The sequence below is a fragment of the Pteropus medius genome, unplaced genomic scaffold (assembly GCF_902729225.1).
Source record: "Pteropus medius unplaced genomic scaffold, Ma_sr-lr_union100, whole genome shotgun sequence".
Classification (NCBI taxonomy): Eukaryota; Metazoa; Chordata; class Mammalia; order Chiroptera; family Pteropodidae; genus Pteropus; species Pteropus medius.
Genome location: NW_024340849.1, coordinates 49,109,555 through 49,121,432, shown reverse-complemented (window position 1 = coordinate 49,121,432; position 11,878 = coordinate 49,109,555). Strand labels below are relative to the sequence as shown.

General features: G+C 33.8%; 1 pseudogene; it reads right to left on the bottom strand.

Moving 5' to 3' along the window:
- Positions 1–7,122: 7,122 nt before the first annotated feature.
- Positions 7,123–7,565, bottom strand: LOC120589330 (28S ribosomal protein S24, mitochondrial-like; annotated as a pseudogene).
- Between the last annotated feature and the right edge of the window lie 4,313 nt (positions 7,566–11,878).

Genomic DNA, 11,878 nt, shown 5'->3' with positions numbered 1-11,878 from the left:
ATGGTTTCTATGTTCTTTTTTATGCTTACTATCTCTTTGTTGAAGTTCTAAGTTCCTTGAGCATCCTTATAATCAGTGTTTTGAACTTTGTATCTGGTAGGTTGCTTCCCTCCATTTTATTTAGTTCTTTTTCTGGTGTTTTCTCTTGTTCTTTCATTTGGGACATGTTTCTTTGTTTCCTCATTTTGGCTGACTCTGTCTTCATTTCTCTATATTAAGTAGATCTGTTATGCCTCTCAGTTTTCACCAGGAGTGTTATGTAGTAGGCGCCCTGTATGAGTTAGTGGTGTGGTCTCCCTAATCACCTGTGCTGTGTGCTCTAGGAGTGTCCCTTCTGTGAGTTGTTTGTTGCAGTTAAGTCATGGTTGCTGTTGGCACATCGATGGGAGGGATTGACCCTTAGACTGATTTGTTGTGAGGAATGGCCATGACTACAGTGTAGGAATTATTGTACAGGGGCTGACCTTATGAAGCAGATTTCATTTTAGCACAGCCCTGGTGCCTGCTCAGTCTGCTCTTTGGGTGTGTCATTTGTGGAGGTTGTTGGGTGGTCTGATGTCGTTGAAGCTGGTCACTGGATATGTTGGTTCTGGGGCCACTTGGAAGAATCTCTATTTCAGGCCAAGTTCAGCCACTGCTTGTGCCCTGCCTAGGGCCACTTGGTATGAGCTACAAAGCGATCTGCAACTGGTTGCCACTTATTCTGGGCTTGGAGGTGATTGGGAGAGGCTAAGCTATGAACCTAGAGTAACGACACTAGTGCTAGGCTTGGGGCTGCTTAGCAAGAGGTACAGGGCACATTGAGGACAGATGCTGCTTGTTTTGGGTTTGTGAACTTTGGGAGACTTTAGGAAAGTCTGCTGCACGAGCCAAGAAAGGCTGTTTGTATGAAAAACCTACTGGAAGGGAATTTGGTGAGCCTGCATGTTGGGTAGTGTGGGGGCTCAGGGAATCACCAGGACAGGGTTAACAGTGTTAGCGAGGTTGATGAACTCTCAGCTTTTGTACCCACCTGTGCTTGGAGGCTGGGTGGGAGGAGGGCTCAACAAAAAATAATGGATTCTGCCAGCACGTCTGTCTGGGATTTAACTGCCTCTTCAGTCCTCTCCCTGAAGCCAGACAATTCAGTTCCTCCCTATGTCCCTGGTGCCATTCAAGCTGCTGGAGGTCAGAGTGAGTGATTCCATCAGTGAATGAATTTATGCTTGGGCCTTTTAAGAGTATCACTAGGTACTCCAGCATCCCTCTGTCTCACTCAGCCACGATCTCCACTGATTTTCATAGCCAGAAATTCTGGGGACTTCTCTTCCTGGCATCAGAACCCTAGGCTGGAGAGCCTGGCTTGGGGCTGGGACTCCTTGCTCCTCAGGGTGGACCTCTGCTGCTGAGATATCCCTCCTGATTTTTAACCACCACAAGCTCATTTTGCATCTATGCCCCTCCTACCAGTTTCAATGTGGTTTCTTATGTATATTCTTGTTACAGGACTTCTGTTTGGCCAGACTTCAGGCGATTTTCAGTGGTAGTTGTTCTGTAGTTTAGTTGTAATTTTGTTGGTTGTTGTTGAGGAGGAAGTACAATCTGTACCTACTCTGCCATCTTGACCAGAAACTCCATCAGTGGGATTTTTTGATAGGGATTTCATTGAATCTGTAGATCACTTTGAGTTGTATAGACATTTTAATAATATCAATTTTTCCAATCCAGGAAAAATTGATATTATTAAAATGAACACAGGATGTCTTTTCATTTATTTATGTCTTCTCTAATTTCTGTCATCAATGTTTTATAGTTTTCAGTATGTAAGTCTTTTACCCCTTTGGTTAAGTTTATTTTTAATTGTTGTAATTTTTTTGATGTTATTGTAAAAGCAATTGTCTTCTTAATTTCCTTTTTGGATAATTCAATTGTTAGGGTGTAAAATCACAGCAGATTTTTTTTGTTGTTGATTTTGTATCCTGAAACTGCTGATTGGTTCTAACTGTTGTGCGTGTGTGTGTAACCTTTAAGTTTTTACATATAAGATTATGTTATACGCAAATAGAGGTGATTTTACTCCTTCCTTTCCAATGTAGGTGCCTTTTATTTCTTTTTCCTGTTTAATTGCTCTAAGACTTTCAGTACTATGCTGTATAGGGTGGTGAGAGTGGATATCTTTGCCTTGTTCCCGATCACAGAGGAAAAGCTTTCAGTTTTTCACCATTGAGTATGATACTAGCTGTAAACTTTTCATATATGACTTTTATTATGTTGAGGTATGTTTATTCTATTCCAAATTTTTTGAATGCTTTTATTATGAAAAGCTGTATTTTGTCAAATGCTTTTTCTGCATCTATTGAGATAATCATGTGATTTTTATTCTACACTCTATTAATTCAATGTATTACATTGATTGATTATGTTGAAATGTCCTTGCATTCCAGGGATAAATCCCACTTGTTCATGGTCTTTGATCCTTTTAACATGCTGTCAAATTTGTTTTTCTAATATTTTCTTAAACATTTTTGCATCTATGTTTATCAGAAATATTGGCCTATAGTTTTCTTTTCTTGTGGCGTCTTTGTCTGGCTTTGGTATCAGGGTGATGCTGGCTTCACAAAAAGAACTTGGGTATTTTGTATGGTATTTTTGGAAGTATTTAAGAAAGATTGGTATTATTCCTCTAAAAGTTTGGTAAAATTTATGTGCGAAGCCATTTGGCCCTCGGCTTTTCTTTGTTTGGGAGTTTATTGATTACTGATTCAATCTTGTTATTTGTTATTAATCTCTTCAAACTTTCTATTTCTCCTGGATTTAGTTTTGGTAGATTTATGTTTCTAGGAATTTATTTTTTTCTGTTGTTCAGTTTGTTGGTATATAATTGTTCATTATAGTCTCAAGATCTTTTTTATTTTTGTGACATCAGTTGTGATGTCTCCTCTTCCATTTCTAATTTTATTTATGTGAGTCTTCATTCTCTTTTTATTTAGTCTAGCTAAGGATTTGTTGGATTTGTTTATCTTTTTCAAGAACCAATTCTTAGTTCCATCAATTTTTTCTCTTTTCTATTTTATTTATTTCTGCTCTAGTCTTTATTGTTTCCTTCCTTTTGGTAATTTTAGATTTAGTTTGGAAAATAGCTTAGGGTTAGTTTAGAAAAAAAAAGGGGTTTTGCCATTAACCACCTGTTTAAATCTCAGTGACTCTCTTGGCCTTAGTTTATTCTTAGCCTATCTTTAAAATTCGATATAGTTATGAGTGAATCATCTTCTTTTCAACTTTACTTTAGAATCTATTTCTTCTGTCCCTCTGGAAATATTATGTGGTCTAGGAAATAATTATTTTTCCATCATTTTTGCTTTGCTTTTTCATTTTGTACATCGTCTAAGAAATATTTGCCTTCCACAATGTGCAGAGATTCTTCTACTTTTTTCTCAAATTTTTTTTATGTAGTTTTAGCTTGTGTTTTTAGGTTCTCTTCTCTCTCTCCCTCCCTCTGTAATGCGAGGTAGGATTCATGGTTTGTTTCTGAACTCTCTAGACTGTGTTTCTAGACTGTTCTTGTCTAGATATATGTTTCTATATTGATATTACACTATTTTGATTATTATGGTATTACAGCAAGTCTCAAAATCAGGTAGGTAAGTCTGACAATGTTATTTTTTAATTTTTGAAACTGTCTGGCTGCTCTTTATATTTTCACATACGTTATAGAACCAGTGACTCATTTTCTACCAAATATGTCTCCAGAGATTTTAAATGCGATTGTGTTGTAACAATAGATCAATTTTGAGAGCCCTAATCCATGACGATGATATACCTTTCATTTTTCTCAGTTTTCGGTGCAGAATTCTTGCCCATATTTTAAGGTTATTGCTAAGCACTGTCTTTCTTTTTTAACAATATTATAAAAGACTTCTTAAAATTTTATTTACTAGTTATTGTGATATAGAAATACAATTGATTTTTTAATAAATATTGACTTTGCAGTTTATAGCCTTGATAAGTTTACTTAGTTCTAATAGTTTTTGAAGAGTTTTAAGAATTGTTACATACTTAATTATATTTTGTGTGAATAAATAGAGTTCTATTTATTTCTTTATAATCCATATGCCTTTTATTGTTTCTTTTTATTGTCTTAAATTTCACCAACTAGGACCTCTACTACAATGTCGGACAGACATTCTTGCCTTATTTTTGAATGTAAATACAATGTATTGAGTCCATTCACCATCGAGTTTAATGTTAACTAGGTTTTTTTAAATTTCCTTTATCCAGTTGAAGAAGTTTATATTTTATTGAAAAGTTTTATCACAAATTGATGTTTAAGTTATTGAGTTTACAGAACTAGTCATATGATTTTTTTGTATATTTTGTTAATGTGTTTGAATTGATTTAAAATATTAAATGAATCTTCTTTTCCTGTGATAAACATCACATGGCTATGATGGATTATCCTTAATATATGTACCATTTAATTTCATTTATAAAATTCTAAGGATATTTTTGCATTTATGTTCATGAAGAATATTAGTTTCAAGTGTTCTTTTTTAAATAATGTCTTTGTAGAGTAATGCTCCCCTTGTAAAATGAATTAGAAAATTGTTCTCTAATCATCTATTTTTTATGAGTTTATGAAGAATTTAATTATTTATTTCTTTATTATTTAATTGAATTCACCTGTGAAGGTATTTGGACTTAGAGTTTATTTTGTGAAAAGAAATTTAATACCTTTACTATCTTTAATAGATTTTAATTTCATATCTTCAATAGATTTTCCATTTGTTTTTATCCATTTGGAAATTTGTACCTTTCAATTATTTCATCTAATTTATCTAAATTTTTGAACCTTTTGACATAGAGTTGCTATTTGTAATAATTATCTTTTTAATGTTTGTAGGATCTGTAGTGATATCTACTTCTCCACTTCAGATAATAATTTGTGTCTTATTTCCCCTTCCCCCAGATCATCTTGCTGAGGATTATCAATTTTATTAATCTTTTTAAGAACATGATACTAGTTTTATTTATTTTGTCTGTTGGTTTTTCACATCTACTTCATTGACTTCTCCTTTTGTTTCTATTTCCTGTTTTTCTTCTACATAGATTGCATTTAATTTGTTCTTTCTCTAATTACTTAAGGTGAGAAATCAGAAAATTTATTTTAGTTCTTTTCAAGCTTGAGCATTTAATTTCTCTCTAAGGACTATTTTGTCCACATCTGACAAAGTGTGACTTTTTGTATTTTCATGATCATTTGGTTTAATAACTGAATGACATTCCTTGTGATTTCTTGTTTGACATATTGATTATTTAAAAGTGATTTGTTTCTAAAAATTTGGCGTTTTCCTATTTATTTTATTATTACTGAGTTTTAATTCAACCATATTGTGGTCAGAGAGCATATTCACATGATTTTAATATTTTAAATTTTCAAACTTTTATATAACTGAGAATATAGTCCATTCTGGTAAAGAATATGTATTCTGTTTTGTTGTTGTTGTTGTTGTTGGGTGTAATGTTATATAAATATCTATTTACTCTAGGTTACTAATAGTTTTTCTGTCTGATTGTTGAGACTATTGAACAATTGCTGTCCCACAGGCTGCCAAGAATGTTTTGTACTATCTTAAAAGGTTATAAATACACACACACACACACACACACAAGAATACATTCAAAACCTAAAATATTTACTCTCTGGAACTTTAGGAAAAAGTTTTCTGACTCCTGTGTTAACATCTCCAACTCTAAGTGCAGAATTAATTGTTTCTTTATTTAATTGTATCAAGCTTTCTATTTTTTGAAGCTCTGTTGTTAAATCCATACACATCTATAATTGGCATGTTTTCCTATTAAATTGATCATTTTATCATAATGTCTCTCTTTAGTTCCTGCTATTTATTGTCTGAAAATGTATTGTATGTGATAGTAATTTAGGTCTGTAGCTTTCTTATGTTTACTGTTTACATGCTATGTTATTTTCTATCCACTTAATTTCAATATACCTGTCTTTATATACAATCTACATTTTTTTGTAGACAACATATGCTTTGATTTTTTAAATGCATTTGGGCAATACCTTCATTTTAGTGTTAGTATTCATCCATTAATATTTAATGTAATTATCCAAATGGTTGGATTTATATATATCGTTTTATTATTTTTGTCTATTTACTGCCCCCCTTTTGGACTATTTGAATATTTTTATAATTCCAATTTAATTTTTCTACTGACTTTTTAGCTATATTCACTTGCATTATTCAGTGATTGCTCTAGGGATTATAGTGCAGAACTAACCTTTTACAGCACATTTGCAGTTAATATTTTAGCTTCCCCAAAATGTAGCAAACTTGCAACACTCTGTCCATGTATATTTATATTTTTGATGCTGTATTTGTTATTTGTCATATTTATGCTGCTTTAAGTAGTAAATAAGAAGATAGAAACAAAATGTACTATTTTGGATTTATGTGGTTATTGACCATTTCCAATGCTTACCATTCCTTTCTGAGAATACAAGTTTCCATCTGGTATCATTTCCTTTCAGTCTGAAGCCTTTCCTTAGGTCATTTGTAATGATTCTGTTAGTTTTTCTTTTATATGAAATCATTTCTATAATCTTTCTTCGCTAAGGATATTTTTACTAAACATAGAATTCTGAGTTGTTCATCCATTTCTTTCTTTTCTTTTTGTTGCATGATCTCACTTTTAAGTGGAATCAAAAGTAATTGAAATAGAAACAGAGTAAGTGATGGTTCCAAGGGCTGAGGGGAAGGGAAATGGAGAGATGCTGGTACAGGGGTAAAGTTTCAGTTATGCAGGATGAATAAATCCTGGAGATATACGGTACAATGATGTGACTATAGTTAACAATGCTTTATTATACAGTTGACATTTGCTGAGGGTAAATCTTTTGGAAGCCTTCTGGGATCCTTGGAAATCTTATTCTAGTTCTTTTGCCTAAAGAGTAAAGACAGATCAAGAGGTCAGACAGCATGGAGAGTACATTTATTCCACACAGCTTGGAAAGTGAAGCCTCTGGACTCTGAGGGGATGTGTTTCTCCATTTCTACTTTACCCCTTTACCACATGTTTCTGTCGTTTGCAGGATACGGCTTGACGCAAAAAAAGATGACTATCCTAGGTATATTTATACACAATCTTTGAGGGTACAGTTTGGAAGTGCAGATGCACAGGACACTTGTAAATGCAGGACAGCAGAGTCTCACTGTAGCCCACAGGCAGCTGCCTCAGGATAGGAGCACAGAAATTCACCTGATTAGCCAGGCGCTTGAGGATCAGCTGGTCAGCCAGGCAGCCTGGGAAGCTGCCCAGCATGAACCTGCGAAGAAAAATATCCTCCACAGTTCTCTCTACAGCATAGTCCTCCTCATCGATGTTACCCGTGTACAGTGACAACCAGCCTTGTGGTTGGTGATGTGGGAAGGCGCGTATGCCTCCTCATAAGTCACTGCCTTGTACCCTTTACCCACTCGGACTTGGGCCACCTCATTTTTGGCGCCGACCGCAGAGGTGTGCAGGGTGTGCCAGGGACAGGACACTTCTCCGCCCCAAGACAGCATCCCAGGACAGAGCTGGTGGCTGCGCAAAGGGCGCCGCAGTCTTGGGCCAAGTGCGGCGTGCCGGTGTTCATCCTTTCCTTTTACTGCTTTCACAATGTTTCATTCTCTCCTCTTTCTTCTCTTCTGGTGTTTCTTTTTATGTAACATGTCATTTTTCTCTTACTTCTTTCAAGATTTGCTCATATCTTCAACTTTAAACTTTTTACTATGATGTGCCTTGTACGGACTTTATAAAGTTTATTCTGTTTGCTATTTGCCGATCATCTCGTGTTTACAAATGTATATCTTTCATGAAACTGGAAAATTTTGTCATTATTTCTGCAAATATATTATTTTTGCTACATTATCTTTTTCTTCTCCTTCTGATGCTCTAGTTACATATAGTTACATATGTTGCACTGTTTTTGTATCATCTGACAAGTCTTTGAGACTCTGTTAATGCTTTTTAGTTTTTAACTAATTTCTGTTCCTCACATTGCGTAATGTTAATTGATTTATGTTCAAGTTCACTTGCTCTTTCCCCTGTCATCTCCACTTAGCTGTTAAGTCCATCTAGCTAAAATCCAAGTCAAGAGCTTGTTGTTAAAAGAACTTCTTATCGTAGATAATTAATTTTCTATTATAAAATTTCTATTTGGATCATCTTTAATGTTTTTTTTTTAATTTTTATTCTTCAATTGGATGTGGTATTCAATATTATTTTATATTACTTTTAGGTGTCACAGAATAGTGGTTAGAATTTACAAAGTGATCCCCTGATTAGTCTAGTACTCACTTGGCACTATACATAGTTATTATGCTGTACTTCATATACACATACCATTTTGTAACTACTAATTTTTACTTCTTAACCCTTTTAAGCTTTTTCACCCAGTCCCCAATGCTACTCATTTTGGCAATCATCAGTTTTTTCCCTGTATCTATGATTCTGTTTCTATTTTGTTTGTTTATTTTGTTCTTTAGATTCCACATATAGATAAGATTATACGTCTTTCTCTGTTCTGACTTATTTCACTTAGCATGATACCTTCTAGGTCTATCCAGGTTATTGCAAATAATTAGATTTCATTTTTTTATGGCTAAGTAATACTCCAGTGTGTGTGTACATCTATATCTAATCTATATCTATCTATCTATATCTATATCATCTATATATCTATATCTATCTATACCTAATCTATGTCTATCTATATCTATATCTATATCTATCACATCTTCTTTATCCAATTACCTATTGACTTAGGTTGCTTCTGAATCTTGGCTATTATAAATAGAACCGCAGTGAACATAGGGGTGCATATATATTTTTGAATTAGTGTTTGAGATTTCTTCAGATAAATACCAAGAAGTGGAATTGCTGGGTAGGTAACAAGGTAGTTCTATTTTTAATTTTTTGAGCAATCTCTATATTGTTCTCCATAGCAGCTACACCAATTTACAATCCCACCAATAGTGGATGAGGGTTCCTTTTTCTCCACATCCTTGCCAACACTTGTTATTTGCTGACTTATTGATGATAGCCATTCTGACAAGTGTGAAATGTTATCTCATTATGGTTTTAATTTGCATGTCTCTGATGACTAGTGACACTGATCATCTTTTCATATGTCTGTTGACCATCTGTATGTCCTCTTTGAAGAAATATTTACTCAGGTCCTCTGCCCATTTTTTAATTGGATCGTTTGTTTTTTGGTGTTGAGTTGAGTGAGATCTTTATAAGTTTTGGATGTTAACCTCTTATAAGAAATATCACTGGCAAATATCTTATCCCATTCAGTAGGTTGTCTTTGTTTCATTGATGGTTTCTTATGCCTGGAAAAACTTTATAGTTTGATGTAGTTTCATTTGTTTGTTTATTTATGTATTTATTTATTTATTTTTGGTTTCCTTTGCCTGAGAAGATATGCTAGAAAAAATATTGCTAAGAGAAATGTCAGAGAGTTTACTACCTATGTTTTCTTCTAGGAGTTTTATGGTTTGGGCTCTCACATATAAGTCTTTAATCCATTTTGAATTTATTCTTGTATTTGGTGTAAGAAAGTGGTCCAGTTTCATTTTTGCCTTTATCTGTTCAGTTTTCTCAACATAATTTATTGGAGAGGCTGTCTTTATTGCATTGTGTGCTTCTTGCCTTCTTTGTCATAGATTTAATAACCATATAGGCATGGATTCATTTCTGGGCTTTCTATTACGTTTCACTAATCTGTGTGTCTGTTTTTATGCCAGTATCATGCTGTTTTGAGTGCTATAGCCTTGTAGTATAGCTTGATATCACATTTGTGTGATATCTCTAACTTTGTTCTTTTTTTCTCAAGATTGTCATGGCAATTTGGGGTCTTCAATGAATCTATATAAATTTCAAAACTCTTTATTTTAGTTCTGTGAGAAATGCCACTGGTATTTTGACAGGAATTGCATTAAATCTATATAGATTGATTTGGGAAGTATGGACATTTTAACAAAGTTAATTCTTCCTATCAATGAACGTGGTATGTGCTTCCATTTATTCGTGTTTTCTTGGATTTCTTTCTTCAGTGACTTATAATTTTCTAAGTACAGGTCTTTTACCTCCTCAGTTAAATTTATTCCTAGATATTTTACATATATATTTTGATGCACTTGTAAATGGAACTGTTTTCTAAATTTCTCTTTCTGATAGTTCATTGTTGATGTATAGAAATGCAACTGATTCCTTAATATTAATATTGCATCCTGCTACTTTACAGAATTCACTTATTAGTTATTGGTGGAATCTTTAGCATCTCTATATAAAGTATCATGTCATCTGCAAATAATGAGAGTTTTCTCCCTTTCCAATTTCAGTGACTTTTATTTCTTTTTCTTGTCTGGTTGTTGTGGTTAGGACTTCCAGTATTATGTTGAATAAAAATGATGCAAGTGAACATCCTTGCCTTGTCACCAATGTTTTTTCTTTTTTAAATTAAATTTATCGAGTTAACATTGGTTAATACAATTATATAATTTTCAGGTGTACATTATAATTTGACATATAATTTGTATATTCTATTGTGTGTTTAATACTCAAAGTCCAGTTTCCTTCAGCTACCATATATTTGATCCCCTTTACACACTTACCCTCCTTCTACCCCCATATATTTCCCCCTCCTCCCTCACCCCCCTACCTTCTGGTAACCACTAGTCTATAGTACATGTCCATGAGTCTATGTTTGCTTATCTTGTTCATTTGTTACTTTAGGTTTATATTCCACATATAAGTGATATCATGTGATTTTCAACTTTTTCTTATTTCACTTGGTATGATTATTTCAAGGTTGATCCATGTTGTCGCAAATGACTGTATTTTATCTCTTCTTATGGATCAGTAATATTCCATTGTATATATGTACCACAACATTTTTAGCCAGTCATCTATTGTAGGACACTTTGGTTGCTTCCATGACCTGGCCACTGTAAATAATGCTGCTATGAATATCAGTGTGCAAATATCTTTATGGATATCAGTTTTCAAGTCTTTGGGGGTAAATACCCAGTAAAGGGATTGCTGGATCATATGGTAGACTAATTCTTAGTTTTTTAGGAACCTCCATATTGTTTTCCATAGTGGCTGTATCAATTTGCAGTCCCACCAGCAGTATATGAGGGTTCTTTTTTCTCCACATCCTCTCCAGCATTTGTTATTACTTGTCCTGTTGATTATAGCTATTCTAACAGGTGTGAGATGGTATCTCATTGTGGTTTTGATTTGCATTTCCCTAATAGCTAGCGATGTTGAGCATCCTTTCTTATATTTGTTGGCCATTTGTATGTCCTCTAGGGAGAAGTGTCTATTCAGATCCTCTGCCCATTTTTTGATTAGATCATTTGTTTTTTTATCGTTATTGAGTCATATGAGTTCTTTGTATATTTTGGATATTAGGCCCTTATTGGAGGCATTGCTTGCAAATATATTTTCCCATTCAGAGGGTTGCTTCTTTATCTTGTTGATGGTTTCTTTCGCTAAGCAGAAGCTTTTTAGTTTGTTGTAGTCTTATTCATTTATTTTAGCTTTTACTATCCTTGCTTTTGAGGTCAAATTCATAAAACCCACTTTAAGTCCAAGGTCTTTGAATTTTGTTCCTATGTTTTCTTCTGTACATTTTATTGATTCAGGTCTTGTATTAAGGTCCTTAATCCATTTCGAGTTAATTTTGGTGTGCGGTGATAGAAAAAGGGCTAGTTTTATTCTTTTGCAGGTGGCTTTTCAGTTTTCCCAGCACCATTTATTGAAGAGGCTTTCCTTTCTCCACTCAAAATAATAAAGGCCATCTTTGACAAATCTTCAGCCAACATTA